Here is a 14,582-nt window from a genome sequence, read left to right on the forward strand (position 1 = left end):
GCATTTTAATAATCTATTTTCTCTCTGTCTAATCGCCTCGTCCCCACACTGCCCCATTTCCTAACGAGTCCCTCGATTTCTGTGCAGTGTTAAAACAGCTCAGTGAGGAGGTTTAAAGACCCACTGACTGGACTTTACACCTGTAAATTAGAGCAGGTGGTGGTGTTTCTACAGGGACTACAAAGCATCACAGAAACACTGTTTTAAAAACGATTCACTGAAAAAAGAGACCATTTTTAGTAATTACTTTTGCTGAGGTGGCTCCACAGTGCAGTGGTTTGTGCAGTGGTTTATGCACTTGTCTAAGAAGCGAGCGATCCCTGGTTTGATCCTAGGAGGACTCATTAAACCTCGTTGGGGTTGTTTCAGGAAGGAAGTTTAACTTGAAAACTGCTCCAAATCAAATGTGAAGCTTCCTGTTCTGGTGAGCCTGTATGAATGAGGGAACAGCTGAAAGTGGCTTCCACAGTTGTTAAGGTGGCTACATTCAAGGGCATGGCAGCTGCCGGAAAAATATTTAAATGTGAACCAAGAAAAAGTCTATGAACAGCACATCTGTACCTCAAACTGCAAAAGAATAACGGGTATTAAAGAATATACTGAAGAACATGTCTGTGTGAGAAAAATTTCTTTTTGTATTATTAATTTAATTTCTGCTTTTGAAATAATTTCTTTATACAGTATTTGACATGCCATCTAAGTTTTCATCGTACCTGAAGATAACAACAAAAAATATCTTTCTGATCCTTAATACGAGCCCAACGCCCAGTTCAGTCAGAAAAATTTTTTTTATTTTCATCTGGAATAAAATATAAACGGCAGTATAATTCAGTCCAAGCAGAATGTAAAGGAGGTGGGTTGCCAAGTGTCTTTTAGTTCATGCTAAAAAAACTACTTAAAGCCTGAACCATGAATTAATTGCCAGAGAAATAATCCAGTGTTTATTTAATTAATAAAATGTTTATTCGCATGTATGAGTTATAATTTTTTTATCAGATTTGCTCAATCTAGCTCTCTTTTTATGCAATTTATTGCATAACAATTTGTTTTGTGGGGATGGCAAAAAAAAACAAACTGATGTAGTATTAGTATTAAATATGATACATTTGCTGTTACAGGGATGAAAAAAAAAAGAAAAGACAAAAAAGTGCACTGTGGGAAATCAGTGACCTTTCATGTGAAGTGAACCAGCACTGAGATCGGCTGAGGCAAGCCATCTAACTAACAGCACACTGTAAACGTGTAGGTATAGATACTGGTTTCAAGTATGTTTAAGATTTTGCATTTTTGTGTTTATGTTTTTGCCTGATTTAGAATTAGTTCACATTGTTTCAAATGTGCTGTATGAATAAAAGTGACCTGACTTGATTAAAAATGATTATATTTTATTTATGGGTAAATACAGAAACCCCTCACGATTAATCAAAGGGTCAAAGCTTTTGCATAAATACTATCTGGTTATAAAAGCTTGATAGCTTGATTAACTATAGAGATAATCCATATTTTCTGCACTTGGCACTTAATTTGCAAGCTAACTGGTGGAGCTGAACATTCAAAATGGTATTCTCTTTGGCCTTTAGACAGCAAACAAAGCCAACCATCAAACACAGAGGAGACTAAAATAAGACTGCAAGCCCAGTAAAAGCAAATAAGTGGACTTTTGAGTAAAAAATTTATTAATTAAAGGCTTCTGGAAACACCTTAAAAGTGGAAAATCACTGTTCAATTTTACTTGCGGTAAGTGAATGTCTGTATTACTAGTGATGCTGCCCCTTCATTCTCTCACCTCAATATGAGTTCAAATTTATGCAGCAGCATTCGACGCAAACCAAATCAGTCAGTGTGTGCGTAGCAGCTGTTTGTAACTGTACACTCCTCCAGGAAAATCTGTTCATTTCATGTTTCAACTTTCCCCTTTTTCCCCCTGTTTAGTTACATAATGAGCCATTACATGGGCTCCATTATCAGATGAAAGCTTGGCTCTCTTTAGTTAGAACCAGCTCTCAGCTGAATACCCTAGATTGAACCTCTCCTGAGTTACTATTTTGTTCCTTCATTGTCAACAGGCTTAGGTTACACACTTAGCTGGCCCTAGAAACAAACTAAAAGATGCCATTCAGCTCAGAAGAATGGCAAGACTAACAGCAGTTAATAGTATTCCAAGTATTTCCAACTCCCTGTGCTACATGTATTATTGGAGCTGCATTGCCCTCTGCAGGCAATAACAAAGGACTGCACAGTGACAACACAGAGCAGCAGAGGTTCCCCCATCGGCTCACCTCTACTGCTGCTGCAGAAGACACCCCCTCCAGCACACAAGCACACTCAATTACCTATTGCCTTTGCTATCCCATTTTTAAGACAGATGCACAAACCGCAAGCCAGAACACAAGTTGTTCATTAGTTTGTCTTTATTTAACCCTCAGGGTTTCTCGACAGGTTGCGTTCTGTCGACACATGGCGCACAGCAGGCATTTTTTAAAAAACTTGTTACACTGCAAAATCAGAGATCTGCCGCTGATTATTCAAGCACAGCTCTCTTCCTTCACTGGTGTGTGATGCAGGATCAAAGGCATAGGAGTTGTATAGGAATGACTTAGAATCATACCACACTCTCCTACAGATGTGGATTGTTAGTCTTCTTCACTGTCCTTTATTTAATGGCACAGGAAGAACGGGAGAGTTTCCTGCAGTGATGACTGCCGGCAGTGAGCTCTGCCACTGCATTTAAAGCGATACAGTATGCTTCATGATGAATGATAAGTCAGCAACAAGCATCAGAACAGCTTTGCGAAGCCTTTTTGAACAGATGCCAGGGAGATATTAAGGCCCAGATTTGACAAAATGATGTAGCTGACAGGTTTTGAAGGTATGTTTTTTGCACATTTTCCAAACAGTTATCCTTTACTCGTGTCAACGTCTCATAAATATTCAATTGTTTGAGGAAAATTCCAGGCTGTGGCTACTGCAGAAAGACAACACAGGGTGCCTTCACCTATTACAGCAACAATTGGTGTATCCAAAAAACTGACAGCCACTTGTTTGAATTCTGTATGCAGTTGGTGAATCGAGCTTCCCACGTGTCCTTCAGCAGCAAACTGAAGCATTTCTTCTTATTTATTATCACCTGCTTCACTGATAGGAGCTTTAGTTCGAATTATTCAAGGTGTTAAAGGGTGCGTATGGGCGCTAGCTCTGTGCTCAGGGGCATCAGCGCTGCCAATATTTTCACTCCCATTGCTGAATTCCAAACAACTAAATTAATGTAAATGAGGTGAGAGTGCCACAAGTTGAAACTCAGGTACTTTACTTCATATGCTACTAAATCAACTATGAGGATACATATGAAAATATGTATGTTTCCGGTTTAAGTTATTGTTTAACTGGTAGTGACAGATGCTGACACAGGTGCATGAATGCATTAGCGACTTTATTTGGGTTGTAGAAGGTTGTGTTGAAGCTACTGTTACCTAATATCAGAAATAAATAGTTTTGCTGCTTTATGTTGTTGACAAAGTGGCTCTGTAGTCAAGCGGTTTGCTCGTTCACCTCACATGCAAAAGATCCATAGACCGAGATGAGGTCACAGAATGAGGTCCACAACTCAACTGTGTAAGCGTTCGTGGGACCTCACCAGATAAGCCACATCATCAATAACATGAAGGTCCCCTTTATGCCAGCAATTCAGGCATGGCCCTTTGGGATGTGGACGCAGGACCTGTAGGGCGGGGGATACTTGTATATCGGTTAAGGATCTTTTGAGTCCTGTGTTCTGCACCTGAGGTCTTACTGAATCATTTGCTCCAGCAGTTCTTGTGGTGGGATCTGGAAACAACAGCTTGGGCTCTTTATCGTGTTCCTTGAGTTGTTCCGTGGCTGCTTTCGCAAGGTGTCAGAGTGTATTGCCCTGCCGGGCGACACCACTGCTGCTGGAGAGTGCTACTGACCTGGAACAGGGGGTTGGTCTGCTTAGGCAAGAGGCACATGAGGATAAATGGATCCTGTGTTTTCCCACCTGAAAGCTGAATCCCTTCCAGTGGGTTACTAAATGAATCAGTTGTGAAGCGGTGCAGATCTACTTCACAAGATTGTATAAATTTTGCATAAATTATTGGAGATTAAATGTCTCAGGGCTGCAGAAAATTATCTAAATGAATCACTTCTTGTTAGATCTGCTAATAGCTCATAGGCATCTGAATCATGACAAATACCCAAAAGAGTTGGAAACCACTAATAATTCTTTACCAGTGCACTGGATTTTTCTTGCTAGTGATTTTAATGGGACCAACTGGACTAATTTCCAGCTCCATAGTTTTAATCTTAGGCTAGAATAAATTTCAAGAATTCACAATTTGAAAAAGAAAATCCTTATTTACAGTGCTGCTAAAAACTATTTGTACCAATTTTTTTTAATCGTTTTGCAGTTTGTCACACGTACATGCTTCAGATGATCAACAAACTTTGATGTTAGACAAAGATAACCATAGTAAATACAAAATGCATTTTATGACTTTATTTATTAAGGGAAAAAGGTTATCCAAACCTTCCTGGCCCTTGCTAAAGTCATGAATTAACTGTGATTAACTATACTGCCAGATCTGTTGGATCAAGAAATTGCTTAAACAGAACCTGTCTGATAAAATAAAGCAGGCTCAAAGACTCAAAAGGCAATGCATCATGTCACAATCTAAAGAAACAACTAAGAAACAAAAGTCACTGATATCTATCAGTCTGGAATGAGTTACAAAGCCATTTCCAAGGCTTTTCGGCTCCAACAAACCACAGTGAGAGCCATTATACACAATTGGAGAAAACTTGGAACAGCAGTGAATCTTCCCAGGAGAGGCTGACCTACCAAAATTACTCCAAGAATGCATCAATGACTCCTCTGGGAGGTCACAAAAGAACCCAGAACAACATATAAAGGACTGCAAGCCTCATTTGCTGTGGTTAAGGTCAGAGTTCATGATTCAAAAATAAGAAAGAGACTTGACATCCATGGGAGATCTCCAAGGAGAACACCACTGCTGACCCAAAAAACCCCACAAAGGCTTGTCTCAGATTCACCAAAAAGCATCTTGATGATCCCCAAGACTTTTGGGAAAATATTCTGTGGGTTGAACTTTTTGGAAGGTTTGATTTCCGTTACATCTGACATAAAACTAACACAGCATTTCATCTAAGAACATCATAACAGCAGTCAAACACGGTGGTGGTAGAGTGATGGTCTGGGGCTGCTCTGCTGCTTCAGGATGACTTGGTGTAATTGATGGAACCATGAATTCTGCTCTCTGCCAGAAAATCCTGTAGGAGGATGTCTGACCATCAGTTCATGCCCTGAAGCTCAGCTCACATGGCTCACGTCCTTATAAAAATTCAGATTGTTCTGATGATATTGTCCATACACTAACTGAAATATGTGGCATGTATAATATAAGCATCAATAATTAAAACAGTATATATGTGAAAAGCATGATAGGTGAACTTTAATGCACTTTTAATTTGAAGAGTTAACAACTTTCAAATATTTGTAGTAAAAGATATAAAATATCCCTCAGAATGTAGTAAAGTGGAAGATAAAAGCAGAAAAAGTGCCACAAAACAGCACTTGAGTAATTTTTTTCCACAACTGCTGGCTATGTCATGCATGAGTGTAAAAGTGATCTAATGCAGCACCTGAAGGTACAGACTTAGTTGAAGTGGACATTCAAAACTACAAGAAAAAACAAGAATAAACAAGAAAAGTGTTTATAACAGTAGCAGCTGACATGCCACAGAGGTCTCATGTAGGCGTGATGGCACCTAAGCGCATCAGCATGAGTTTGATCTGCTGCCAGTTTACCTAGAAGACTTTTCACTGAAGAGTAAGGGCAAAAGTTGTAGTTAGAAAGCATTGTGTTGGTCAAAAATGTATCTCATTGCAGAGGAAGTGAGAGGTGTGCACCATGTTCTCCTATACTTAACAACCTCTGTGACTCTGAGTGAATCACTTCATGATAATATTTAATTATTTGTGACGTGAAAGCAGCTGCAGTGGTAGTTAAAAGCAGACTTTATAATATGTGACACCTCTTTGAAGGTTTTTTAATCAAAGTTTGAAGACTTCCTGCTGTGAAGACCATGCAGTTAGTTGCAGCATTATTGTCCTCTTCATGGCCTATGCGTTTGAATTTTTTTTTTTTTTTATGAAATGTTGCCTTTTGCACAGTAGCACCAATACTGCAATGAAAATAGTAGTGGCATAAGTAATTTATGATGAAAAACAACAGCAACATCCAGCCAGCTACAATTTGCACTGACATGTTTTTTCCAGTTGGAGGTCCTGCTCTCCTCCAGCTGTAAGGTGAAAACCAGGGCACACAAGATGATGATGTCATCTAGGAAATACTAAAATGAGACAAAGTTGAATTTTTATTTCTACTTCTAGTCTCTGGCTTGTGCCTTTGCTAGTAAAAGAAGTGACAGATTTTTTAACTTAAGGATGGTACCTCCACAAGTCAAGAGACCATGCAGTGCTAAGCTGTTAGCTAATGTTAATGCTGTTTAGCTACTTTGGTTAGCAAGGCCGACCTACCATATCTATCTATAGAGCTATACAATCCATAGACTGTATCAGTGTATTGAAATGATATATACTTGCTTACTAGTACTTGCTTGTAAATGGTTTAATAACCCTTTAGTTAACAAAAGAATAGGAAAGTTTCTTTAGAAATTATACCGGTGTTAGCAGGCACCTATCTTTCAAAGTATCCACACCCTTAATTTTCCAATTCAAAGTTACAATTATTTATATAATTTTAACCCTAGAGTTAGATTTTTTTTAAAAGTCATCCAAGTAGAATCGTTTTAAAAGGTAAAAGTTGGCTAAGGAGACCAAAACATTTTTACATGCTTTAAACGTGCTTATTTCTGATGTAAAGTTAGGCATTTAACACCATTAAAGTAGTCTAATTCATTAATTAAGTGATGATGTATCAAGCGTGCTTCTGGGTCCAAGCTCCTACTTTTTTCAGTCAGGCTGTTGTTTTTTTAATACCTTGTAATGCTTTGTACCTTATTCTATTTAATATACACAAAACCCCTAAAATTATCTGCTTCTCTGGCTTTTTATTTGCACTATTCATGCATGTTAACATGCAGCTCATCTTTAAGCTTCAAGAAGTTTTTAAAAGTTAAATGTTTTTAACAATTACTACAGCTACTACAACTGCAGCCCATGGGCTTACAGTTTAGCAGGCACCAAATGTTTAAATGCTTCAAAAAATAATTACTTTCTGGCTAACTAAGATTTTAGTGGGTTCTTTTGGTTAAGGATTAGGAAGTCATCCAAACAACAGCCACATATTAATGACAAACCTCGATTGCGGGATGGATCATCTCAAATGTTCTCTTGACTGAAGTTTGGTTGATTTCGGTGTCTTTTTCCTGGCATATACATATATATGTCAATCTCCTGGATCACCTGTTGAGAAAAAAAGAGAGAAAACAAGCAAAGAAGAGAGCAATATAATAAACATCATCATCGCGATAATCTATGTGTATATAACAGTAAATACTGAATATTGAATATTATTGTGCAGCACGTAAGATCGACAGCGCACAGTGTGCTTTGAGGTTGCAGCCAAAAAGGGTGTAGTTTGTATCTGTGAGCACCCGTGTGTACACCTGTCAGCATGAGCGCGCTTGTATTTAAAAGGTTCCTTCATGTAACGATCTGCTAGAGGGTATGGAGAGCCATAGCCCCGTCCCCCAGGGCATGAAGCAGGTATGGAGGAGATCCAGGCTCTAGACATCCAGAGACCCCCAGAGCGCAAGAGTACAAGGAAGAACAACGGAGGGGCAACCGTGCCACTCTCCCGGAAAGGGCTGAGGAGAGTCCCAGATGAGGGGTCACCCAGAAGCCGTGGAGCAGAAACGTGAGGGGGTTACAGTGACATGCCCGTGAGCTCCACCTGCATCCAGCTGTGCCAGAGTGGACCAAGCCCCAGGCCCACCAGGCCCAGAGGCCGAAGGCATCCCACCCCCCGAAGGGCCCGACCGAGCCACAGGCGCCAGGCAGCCACCGGGAGTGACTCGGTGCATACCTGAGTGCCGAGCCCCGGACACCAAGAACCACCAACGCACCGATGCCTGAGGGCGTCAGCCACCGGGAGGGGGAGTGGTGAGGGGAGCTAGGCCTCCATACCTTGGAGGGCTTGAGATGTCCCTAGAGAGAACATCTCTCTAGGGACATCTCTAGAGAGAGACACAGACAAACAGGCACACACAGATACGAACATCCATTCCCACTCCCATGTACACATGCAAATACTCAGCACTCACTCAACATGGAGACAGACATAAATAGACACTGTACACACAATCACACTCCCCAAACGTACTCTATACCCCAGGTCTAGTTACCATTCCCCCTAGAGGGGGAAACTGCACCCAGGCCCAGGAGGTATTACCCTTTTCCCTGGAGTGGAGACAAGCAGACCGCCCCCAACTCCGCAGCAGCAGGGAGGCCCCACATTCCAGACCCCAATCGGACTGCCAACTTATCCTCCCAGCCGCCGCCCCCCCGCCCCGACGGGCAACAGAGAATGGGTGTGTGCAAAGACTCCAAACCTCCCTCCGCCCGCTCATATGTAGTGTTGATGCATGTGTGTTCTAAGGTGCATTTAAAACACAGGAGAGCATGCAGCTACCTGCCAAAGAGCAGCAGGTAAGCGCATAGCCCCTCCTGATAGCCCTCAATGTGTACATGTATTTAAAATTGAGAGGTGGGCAACGACGCCAGAGGTGACATTGTATACACAGACGGTCCTCTGGATGCTGTGTAGCATGCCCACGCCCAAGGCGCTATATGTATGTGTTATGAGAGTGTGAGTAATGTGGATATCTAAGTTGTGGAATAAAATGGATGAAAGAATCTGGGCCATTATCTTGAAATTTCATCTCATATGGACTTCAATAACACTGGTAACACTGGTTTTGGGTTACATACTATACAAATAAAAATTTATGATTAGGGATTTATTATTATTATTAGATATTTTATGTTTCATATATATATTACTAACTATCAATAGAAGATGACTAGTATCCCTTTTGCTTCTACTGTGTCTAATGAATCAATGCATAAAAACATAAAAACTCAGCCTTGCTGTGCCCTGAAGAAGTACAACACCTGAGTAACAAAATCTCTACATCTTTACACATCCAACAGTTCAACAGTTTTTATTCTATATACATCATTTTGCCCTAATTTAAAATTTATTTCTGACATTTTGTTCCATATAACATAACACTAAAATGATAATTCATCACTCTGCTGGTAAATATTTTTCAAACTTCATAAATTTAGGTTTTGTTTTACTTTGTTTTCTTACAAACCTCATTTAAAGAGGAAGAAATTCTGCATTATTTGAAGACAATTTTTAGCTGTAGCTTGATACATTAAGCATTTCAGCAGCAGCACAGTGAGTCTGGGATTTCCCATATATAAATAAAAGAACGATTTTTACCAATAACAAGAAACAGAAAGACAATCTTTAACTCCAAGCAGTACTTTATGTGAAATATTCACTGTTGGGTTTGCTCTTTTAATTGGATTTGCTGGAATAAGGAATAATAACCAATTTTGTCTTATCTACACAGAATGAAATAAATATTTACTGTCACTGGACGGTTATTAAAACAAGAAAGTCTGCACCCATGCTGTTCCACTTTTGGAAAATACTTGACTAATAATATGGTAGAAATTTTGTTGTGCAGGATTAAGTCATGGACAAAACCACAAGTTAATTGCACGCATTTTGTACATTCATATAGGTTGGTTTCTTTTTACCAAATGTCTGTATATGCGGCCTTTTCCAACATGTTCAGGCAGTTAAGAGTCACAGTGGAATGAACTAAACAATTCCCCGACTGCCAGCAGCAATGTTACTTGAGTTATGAACAATAGTTTGTGTTAGTGAGGAGGCAGCCTCAGAGGCTTACATGTGATCAAGTTCAAGACACTGAGTGCAACATTTTCAGTCAACTTTTTAGCCCTGCTGGCAACAGTACAACTGCCCAAAAGATTTCATCTCTGCTCATGGCCCTTTTGCTGCTGCCAAGTGATTTAACACAACAGTGATTCAACCTATTCCCTGCCCATGAAAGCTTTTATGTTTGCTGTTTTAAGCGCTCAGCTGCTGTAGGTCACTCTCAGGAATGATGAACAGGAAGTGATGGGTTTTATGTTTCCAGTGGCAGCAGCAGCAGTTTTATTTGGAATAAACAACAAGCATAAAGAAATGGAGCTGGACACTTTTGATTAAGGGCAGATCTGTACACAGCATGGATTGCTTAGTATGAAGGATGTCTGAATGGTTTAAATGCAACACTAAACGAAAATATATGGCCCTTGTGAAACAACCCTTTGAAAAACAGCAGTAAAAATGACTTGTCCCTTGTCCTCATCCACAAGGGTAAGCACTTTTAAATTTCCAGCACACCTGACATCTTATTATAAACACAGACCACCAAAACTCTCACAGAGTGGCTGACTTCTCTGAGATTTAATAAACAACAATGTGAAACAACCTCTTCCATAAGCCGTGTACAGCATCCCGGAGTAGCCCCAATCATATGCTACATCCAAGAAAAGCAAAAGTAGAGGGGAAAGGGGGGTATTATGAAGCCTCCATGCAAGTTGTTTGGTTTCCTGAGCCAGTGCGCAGAGGTTTTGGGCAAAGTTATCAGCCATCTTGGGTGTCACACTGGATTTTTTTTGCCCCCATGAATGTGAAGCAATCATTCTGAAATCATTCTCAAAAATACTTATCATTGATCCAGACAAACTGTAATCTGTCATTTAGTCCTTTCCTGCTCCTTGAAAAGTTAATGTACAATCAGAAAACTTGCTTTTTTTTTCATTCTAAACTCAGTGTTGAGAAACATATAATGGCACTATCACCCAGTCCTGCTCCGGCACCACCTGAGGAATATTGCAAGGACCCAATCAATACTGAGTTAACGCTCGGGTCTTATTTTCTACAGTTGACAGGCTAACAAACCCTCCTGTGTCAGTGGCAGCTGAACTTCATTCAACCATGGCCTGCAATGACTTTGCCAAATTCTTCACAGAAAAAATCCAAAAGATTAGACAAGCAATTGGTACTTCAACAGCAGATCCAGAATATGTACTGTGCCCACCGAAAAACTGTTTAAACACCATGAAACAGTTTCACCCTATTAACAGCAAAGACCTGGAGGACATCTTAGGTCAACTGAACTCCTCCTGCTGTTTAGATGTCCTGCCAACAAGTTTTTTCAAAAAGGCCTCAAAGACTTTAGAGTCAGACCTGTTACAGATCGTCAACTTTTCTTTAATATCAGGTGTGTTTCCAGAATCACTAAAAACTGCTGTAATAAAACCTATACTGTAAAAGGACAATCTTGACAAGACACAAATGAACAACTACAGGCCGATCTCAAATCTCCCATTTCTAAGTAAGATCATTGAAAAAGTAGTTTCTCAACAGCTCAATTATTTCTGCTCTGACCAAAGTGTTTAATGACATATGTCTGAACACAGACAGTGGAACAATGTCAGTCTTAGTTTTACTGGATCTCAGTGCAGCATTTGATACAGTTGACCACAACATATTACTGAAATGACTGGAGAACTGGGCAGGTCTTTCAGGAACTGTACTAAACTGGTTCAAAACATACTTAGAAAACAGGAAATACTTTGTATCAATAGGTAACTTCACATCTGAGCAGACAAGTATCACATGTGGAGTTCCCCAAGGTTCCATCTTGGGACCCCTTCTGTTTAACATTTACATGCTCCCACTGGCACAGATTATAAAGAACAACAAAATAAACTATCATAGCTATGCAGATGACACACAAATATATATCACATATATATCACAATGTCACCAGGAGACCGAGGCCCTGTACAGGCTCTTGGTAAATGCATTGAGGAAATTAATGACTGGTTGTGCCACAATTTTCTCCAGCTAAACAAAAACAAAACTGAGGTAATAGTCTTCGGCGCCAAAGAAAAACGATTACAGGTCACCAGAGAACTTCAATCTATACACCTAAAAACCACAAACCAGGCGAGAAATTTGGGTGTAGTGATGGATGCAGACCTAAACTTAGAAAAACACATTAAGACAATAACAAAATCAGCTTACTATCACCTCAAGAATATTTCAAGGATAAAAGATCTGATGTCTCAACAGGACCTGGAAAAACTAGTCCATGCATTCATCTTTAGTAGGCTTGATTACTGTAACAGCATCTTTACAGGTCTACCTAAAAAATCAGTCAGACAACTACAGCTCATTCAGAACTCTGCTGCTCGAGTCCTCACTAAGACCAAAAAAGTGGACCACATCAGTCCAGCTCTGAGGTCTTTACACTGGCTGCCTGTGCGTCAGAGGATAGACTTTAAAGTTCTGATGCTGGTCTATAAAGCTCTGAATGGTTTAGGACCAAAATACATCAGTGACCTCCTGACCCAGTATGAACCTTCCAGATCACTCAGGTCATCTGGATCCGGTTTTTTATCAGTTCCCAGAGTCAGAACCAGACACGGAGAAGCTGCATTCAGCTTTTATGCTCCTTATATCTGGAACAAACTCCCAGAAAGCCTCAGATCAGCTGAAACACTCAGTTTATTTAAATCCAGGTTGAAGACTCACCTGTTCTCAGCTGCATTTAAATAAAGCACCAAATCCGCACTTAAGCTTAAATTTCAAAACTTACATTTTAACTATTGATTTTATCTACTGTTCTGATTTTATCTGTTTTGATTTTATACACTGTTTTGTCTGTTTGTTTGTTTGTTTGCTTGCTTGCTTGCTTGCTTGCTTGTTTGTTTGTTTGCTTGTTTGTTTGCTTGTTTTAATCAATTTTAAATCATGCTTTTTTTATTTGTTTTTGTTTCTAATGTCTCTGTAAAGCACTTTGAATCACCTTGTTGTTGAATTGTGCTATACAAATAAACTTGCCTTGCCTTGCCTTGAGCTTTAGTGACACTCAGACTGTAATTCATGCTTGTATTTCCTGTCGGTTGCAGGGTTTTAATAGTTTTGCAATTTTCATTAGTTTTTATTTTTATTTAGTTTTGACTTCAGATTTTCAATTTTATATCAGTTTTAATTAGTTTTTACCAATTGTTTGCTAGTTTAGTTTAGTTTTTATTTTTTTGAAAATCCTTAGTTTCAGTTTAGTTTTGATTAGTTTCAGTTATAGTTTTAGTTGTGTTTGCAATAATTAAGTCTAACAAAATCCCAGTTTCATCATATCAGTCATTCTCTTCTGCTTATCCTTGGGTATGTTGCTATTCCAGCTACCATACCCTGCACCCTGGACAGGTCGCCTGTCTGTCGCAGGGCTAACACGCAGAGACAAACAACTCACATTCCCACCTATGGGTTCTTTAAATAAATAAATAAATACATAAATAAATAAATAAATAAATAAAGGCAGATGAACAACCATTGATACCAGGCAACTATAAAATGTATATCTTGGCCCCAATGAGACTATTAACTCTCGCAGCACCGGGTGTTCGTAATTTTGGTCCAAGTGAATTGATAAACTTTTTGAAGGCAATTGACTCACACAGTTATGTAGATGTCCCAGTCCTGTTGTCTCGGGATGCATCACGCTGCCTTGCCTGGGGTTAGCTTCTGTTTTCTGGGGATGAGGGTTGAGTGTGCTCCCTTACCTTCTCAAGGTAAGCTAGGTTAGCCTTCTTGTGTGAGCTTTTCAAGTGCACTTTAAGGTTTGTGGGATTTTTTCCCCTTTAGAAATGTCCCTCATAATTTGTCTCTTTCCACTACAAGACACTTGCTTTATCCAAAACACAGTCATATTCAAAGTAATCCCAAATTGGACTCTGGCGCTTTCTCTCAACTGTTCCTGACATGATTCTGCGCGTGGACAGAGCAGCAATACAGACGACTCGACTAACGTACTGCCACCTGCTGGCATAATGAGACAGCAAGAAAAAATCTGTAAACTAAACTTCATTTTCACCCTTGACTATTGTATGACACGCACACATCAATGAAAGCTAAACACATTTTTGCTATAAATTCAGTTAATTTTAGTTAGTTTTGTGAAAACTCATTACAGTTTTAGTTAGTTTTCCTTTTTTTGTCTTTATATTTATTCCCGTTAACGAAAATGTTTTTTCACTTCTAGTTTTCGTTATTTCGTTAGTTTTCGTTAACGATAATAACCTTGGTCGGTTGGATTATTGTAGTGGGTTTTTAAAAGGTTTCACTCTGATATCCATTAACAGACTTCAAACACAGAATCAAGACTTCTTTCAAGGACTAAAAACCGGAATCTGTTACACCTGTATTAATGACTCCACAGATTTCAAGATTTTACTTACCACATTGAAAGCCCTTCTTTGGCTGGCTTCAGAAGACACAGGCTACTGGACTGCTCTCTTTGTATCATCAGCTGTGCAGCCTGAGGTCCTCAGGTAAGAACCTGCTAATTGTTCCCTTCTCACATTTAACACAAAAGGTGGTGGAGTGTTTACTGTTAGGGCTCCTTGTTTGAGGAAGGACCAGCCTGAG

The sequence above is a fragment of the Rhamphochromis sp. 'chilingali' genome, assembly GCF_963969265.1.
Source record: "Rhamphochromis sp. 'chilingali' genome assembly, chromosome: 3".
In the NCBI taxonomy this organism is placed as follows: domain Eukaryota; kingdom Metazoa; phylum Chordata; class Actinopteri; order Cichliformes; family Cichlidae; genus Rhamphochromis; species Rhamphochromis sp. 'chilingali'.